Here is a 6,581-nt window from a genome sequence, read left to right as displayed (position 1 = left end):
TCCTTCAGGGCTTTCAAAAAACCAAGGTAGAGAGACGCCTGAAGTTGTGTATAGACCTAGGCTGACTGTATAATTTACTGTCTGTTCTGGCACAAATTCCATAGTGAAAGATGGCGCTAATAATAACTCACCTGGACACTGGGTCCCTCCTGGGCCAATTGTAGGGTGTAAGCTATCTATATACATTTTATTGGACTACAGTTGATTTACAGTGTTGTGTTGGTTTCAGGTGTACAGCAAAGTGATTCAGTTATACATATACACATATCCATTCTTTTTCAGATTCTTTTTTTTTTTTTTTTTTTTTTTCTTTTTCAGATTCTTTACCCATATAGGTTATTATAGAGAGTTGAGTAGAGTTCCCTGTGCTGTACAGTAGGTCCTTACTGGTTATCTATTTCATATATAGTGTGCGTAGGTTATATTGATGGCAAGATGGGAATCTGCTGGTATAGCTGACTTAGTTTCAACTTGTTAGAGTGACTGATCAATTTAATATTCTTAAAATAATGAGGCTATGGGATATTTGAACATAAATATAACTAGGGAAATGAAGTTGTTACTTATAGTAATGACGACAAGGAACATAATATATGACTACAATAAATATGTAAAAATCTCTGAACAGAGAAAGCAAATACTTTCTAGAAAGTATTTGTTTTATGAAGATTTGCACAACTTTCTAATTTTTATTTTATTATTTTTTTAAAGCAGTAAGTCTTGCCTGGTGGAGTTAGGAGGGTCAGTATCATGTCTAGGTTGTGGGAGGTGAGTAGTAAGTAGCATTCATTACACATTGCCTCAAATATTTTTATTTATTTAAGTGGGCTGTTATAGCCAAACTACTTTTTGTGTGTTGGGGTGGTATAATCACTCACTGTGTTATATGGGGAAAAATGGAAATTGCTGCTTTAAGATGGAACAAGCTGAGTCTCCAGAGTGTTTATAAGCTAGACTACTGGCAGGCAGTTTAATTGCTAAATGTTGTGTTAATTAAAATCAATTATCTTTTATTAAGTTTAGAGGAAATATAAAAACAACACAGCATATTAAATAATAGCAGTGAAAATTTTGAATCATTATTAAGAATCATCAATTGTGATCATAATAGACATGACTTTATGACAGAACACTAGGTTTTCTCAGCCATGAAACCACAAAATTATATGTAGTGAAAAAATCATCAAAACTACTAGTTCTGATACTCTTGAGAATACATCAGCTAATGAATGGCTGTTTTGACTGAAGATGAATTATGGTTTCTAGTGCATAATATTAGTTTCAGAAAGTAAGCCATGTATTTCACTTTTTTAAGAGAAACATTTCCAAATGTCAAATCAAGTATTGTGAATGTATTTTCTTTCCAAAACTTCTGAATGCCTTTTGTTTCAAAACCAGACTTTCTCTCTTTAAACTGCAATTTATGGCTTACCTCTACTTAATTAGCTTAGAACTTGATTGTCTCCATTGAAATGAAAGGAAACAAGCTATTAATTATAGACTGAGACCCAAACTGATGGGGACATCAATACTTTTATTGCAGTTTTCTCAATAAATCCCAGATCGTAAAGCCTTATGCATGCATTCTGGAAGTGAGACAAGTTTAATGTCCATTAACATGGAGACAACACATTGATTGCATGCTATGATATTATAAAAATGAGCTGGGGCCTCCCTGGTGGCGCAGTGGTTGAGAGTCCGCCTGCCGATGCAGGGGATATGGGTTCGTGCCCCGGTCTGGGAGGATCCCATATGCCGCGGAGCGGCTGGGCCCGTGAGCCATGGCCGCTGGGCCTGCGCATCCGGAGCCTGTGCTCCGCAACGGGAGAGGCCACAACAGTGAGAGGCCCACATACCGCAAAAAAAGAAAAAAAAATAAAAAATAAAAATAAAAATGAGCTGATGAGACAGCCTCAGGAAAAAAAAATTCTCAAAGTCAGCATTCCACAAAAAATTCTCAAAGTCAGCATTCCACTGCATCAATTCATCTTATCTTAAATTAGGATATATATAATTTTTGAGCCTTTGTTATTCATATTAAGGTAATATATTTTGACTTTAAAACCTCAATATTACAGGTTTCAGCACAGAAGGATATATAATTTTTGAGCCTTTGTTATTTATATTAAAGTAATATATTTTAACTTTAAAACCTCAATATTACAGGTTTCAGTACAGGCACTGAATTATTTCAACAGACATTGAAAACTTAGCAATAAATGTCAGTATCTTTCTGACCCACTTTGTTAACTATGGATCATTGCCAATATAATTCCAATAATTTATTTTAAAATGTATTTATTGCGAGACTAATCAATACCAGAAACTCTATTTTGATGAAGGAGAAAAAGGGATAATTGCTGGTATAATTGATTGAGTGAGAGAAGACAGAACCTAGTGCACAAGTGGCAGGTTTCACACATCAGATAAGAAATGCACTATTCACACATAATATTGGAAGAGAAGGCAGAGTCCATAGGTATGTATAAAAGTATGCGGGTAGATTTGGTGGTGATATCATTGAAATGTTCTCACCTGAAAGCTTCTGTTTTTTTGATTAATTAGAAAATAGTTCATGACTTGATACTGTACTATTAAAGTAATGCTTGAAGATGGGGCTTTGAATTTAACACAGATCCAGTCAATACAATTATGGTTTTGCCTCACATCTGCGGGCGTGCAGGCACAGAATAGAGAGTTTTATCTAGCAAGATTTGGGTTTTTTTCAGAAAAATATTTTTAAAAGGGGCAAGGGGGTTGGTTATACATGAAGGAGTATGATTAGAATGATAGAACATGGTATCAAAGATTTTGGGGGGAGGGATATGTGACTTATTTTCTGATATCATAATTTAAATGCTTATCTCCATCTTGTCTTCTCTTCTAGTATAAACATTTAAGACTATAATACTCTGAAATACCACCTTTACTGTATCAAATACGAATTGATCGAACTATGTTATAGATTATTTTTTAACTCCCACAAAATCCTTCTTTCATAAATGAATTATTTAGAACTCTATGGTGATGTTTGATAAATTAATTTATTTTTATTTATTGTCATTGCATAGTGGTATAAGAATATATTCTTTGGGGTAACAAGTATCTGATATTTGGGGAGAAGCTTTATGTCTTTGTACATTCTCTATGCACATAAGGATATGGATTCTCCAATTTTTAAATTTAAGAATCTATAAATATCAATATTTTCCAAATAACTTATTGATAAATTATGTTGAAATCTCCTGCTATACTATCATATTACTAAATTTTTCCTTTAGTTCTATTTTTTGCTTGATATATTTTGAGGCTACCTTCTTAGATGCATATCAGGTAAGAGTTATAAATTTTTCCTGATGAATTGTATGATAATTTGGTAATATTATTTCTAACACTATTTTTTTAGTTTATAGTTTATACATTCTGATTAATATTGCTCCACAAGATTTATTTGAATTATACTTGGCTAATGCATCTTTTTCACACCTTGAAATTTTCTTTTCTTCACGATCTGTGAACTCACTTATAAGTATTATATTTCTGAAAGTATACTTTTTTAAAAAACATTCTGAGGAGCTTTGTTTGATACCAGCCTTTGTTTTAAAGGAAACCCTGCTGGGACTTCCCTGGAAGTCCAGTGGTTAAGACTCTGCGTTCCCATGCAGGGAGAGTGAGTTTGATCCCTGGTCAGGGAACTAAGATCCCACATGCTGCACGGTGCAGCCAAAAAAATGAAAGAAAGAAAAAAAAAAAGAAAGGAAAGCCTGCTTTTAGTGTCTCCTTATTTCACGTTGCTTCTGGCTCCAGTTTCTCCTCAATTTGTTAGGGTGTTGGTGGTGAAGGGGGTCCTTGTTGGGTTTTTGAATGGCTATTTAAATTATTTTTAATTAATTTCTTGTTGCATCGTGATCTAAGATATGTTACTATGGTGTCATACTTACAGTATACTTTATCCAGAATCTACTTTGCTTTGGAGTATGAGGGTATTCTAAATATCTTCTTTGCTACTTCTCATTGTGTGACCCAAGAAATGGTACTTATGCCTGTTTTCTCATCTCTACAATGGATAAAATAAAAATAGTACCTACCTTTTAGGGATGCTGTAATTATTAAACAAGTTGCTACATGCAGATTACTTACTTTAAAAGAAATAAATTATGCCTCATTCTGTACCTACTGAATCAGAACTCTAAGAAAAGGAGGAGGTCGTTCTGTGTATGGTATTTTAAAAAGGTCTATTGCTATAGTTATTTCTGTGTCTACTGCCACTGCACAAATTCACATAAATGTTGACATGTAAGAAGGTATAGCTCTTCTCCAGGCCATGACTTGTAAAGTATCTGTTGCAACTCTTTAAGAATAGTCCTCTTCTCTGTCTCCTCTCTTACTCCCTAAGATACTGCACTGGCTGTGGGAATCGTTTTTGTAGATTAGTTTGGTTTTGGCTGGTTGAGAACAATTTTCAGTTGAGTGACTACAATAGGCTACCCTGCTGTTCTAAAGAACTTTTCAATGTTGCTAATAGGTTTTTACTGTTAAGTACTTCCTAATATCCCAAGTACCTGAGGGGTTTTTCATTTAAGTTCTTCACGTTTATTTATGCACTGGCTCTAGTAAGCCTGAGTGCTTTGTCTTTATCCTTTTTTTTTTTTTTCTTTTTCTTTTTTGCGGTACGCGGGCCTCTCACTGCTGTGGCCTCTCCCGTTGTGGAGTACAGGCTCCGGACGTGCAGGCTCAGCGGCCATGGCTCACGGGCCCAGCCGCTCCGCGGCATGTGGGATCTTCCCAGACCGGGGCACGAACCCGTGTCCCTTGCATCGACAGGCGGACTCTCAACCACTGTGCCACCTGGGAAGCCCCTGTCTTTATCCTTTTAATGATTAACTTGATATTTAACCTAAGGGATGGAAGCTCTGTGATTTTATGGGAATGATAGAATTAAACTGCCTCCCACAAAATCCCCACAGGTTTAAGAGATAAAAGATACACTTGGAGAATATATCTCAGGAGGATACATTGTTATGTACTATGGAAAATAGCAGATAGAACCAGACTAATAGGGATTAAGACACCCACCGCCATTGTGATAAGTACCAAAAGCTCATTACAAAAAATAAAGTACAGAGAAGATTAAAGAAGTATACTGAAATAATAAAAAGCAAGTTGATGAAATTCTAAGTACATTGGCAAAATTAAATAAAATATCACTTTTTATCATAAGCGTCTATCTCCCTATAATTAAAATTTAACCATCCTGCTAAAGTTAAAGATTAGAATGTTTTTTTATGTTATTTCTCTTTCACTTTTATTATCTGCTTTCATCAGGAATTTAGATATTCTGATTAATCAAATATTTGTTCATGTCATATATTAAATATAAACAAATAACAAGAATAGTCCTTCAACACTAAGAATATGTTGTATATTAATTGACCATTTATGATAATGTAGAAGAACTTTCTGGATTTTTAAGGTTTAAATAGCATTAAATATTATTTTATTATAGTTCTAAATATACATTATGTAGATAGCTTGAAACTATGGGAATATAATATTCAAATAAAGTGCTAAATGAAAAGACATAATGTTAAAACATTATTCCATTAAATATAAAGAATCTTAAATTCTTAACAAAATGCATTTGGTCAAAAATTTTGTCTAGTCTTAAAGACAAAGAAACCTATGTTACATTTTGTGCTTCCATTGATATACATTGGTGTAAAATGCTCATCTTAGGTAATCAATCAAGAATATAATCTAGTACATGGAAATTCTCTTTACAGCAGTGTTTTCTTTCATATGAAAAATACACATATATTGCATATACTGGCCCACATAGACAGTAATTATGGTGCATTTCACTATATTCATATTAGCCATTAAACTCTGGAGGAGGAGATCTTTCTGAAATAAAATAATGTTGATTAACATACATTTTAAATGTCAACTCAATATATACTTTTGGTATTGGTAATTGTGGAAATGCAAAACCCTGTATTTACTTTATTTACTTTCTTTGTAAGTATCTAACAGACTATTCAAGATGTGTTCTTATGAATCTCGACCTCATTTTCTCATATGAATGATGGGGGTAAATCAAGTCTTCCTTTTCTTTCTAGAATATAAAATGTTTGTAATTACCATGAATTACACAATAATGCCCCAGAGATCTAACTTCATTAATACAATTAAGCATTTCTAATATTTTATAATATATTTTTTGGGAGGAGATAATGGTCTGTGAATATTTTCACATTTCTGCATAATTAAGGCTTACTGCACAAAGTAAATGCCTGGAAGACGACTAAAAAGCAAACATGCCTTAGAAGTAAGAGACAGTGAATATCTCTAGAGAGATTTAAATTATTATCTCTAACTTAACTACCTTAAGAGTAATAAAAACCTAGGGACCATCCATCTTTTCTCCAGAAGTGTTGTTTATATTCTAGAGCTAACGTCCCTTTCTCTCTGGATAAAAGGAAGAGCAGAAGTGACAGCATCTCTAATTAAGCTTTGAATATCATAATTTTGGGATTCCTCTCCTATAGTATAACCAATGCATATACACAGTAACATCCAGC

Source organism: Mesoplodon densirostris, chromosome 2, assembly GCF_025265405.1.
Source record: "Mesoplodon densirostris isolate mMesDen1 chromosome 2, mMesDen1 primary haplotype, whole genome shotgun sequence".
Lineage (NCBI taxonomy): Eukaryota > Metazoa > Chordata > Mammalia > Artiodactyla > Ziphiidae > Mesoplodon > Mesoplodon densirostris.
Note: the sequence above shows the minus strand (reverse complement) of the source record.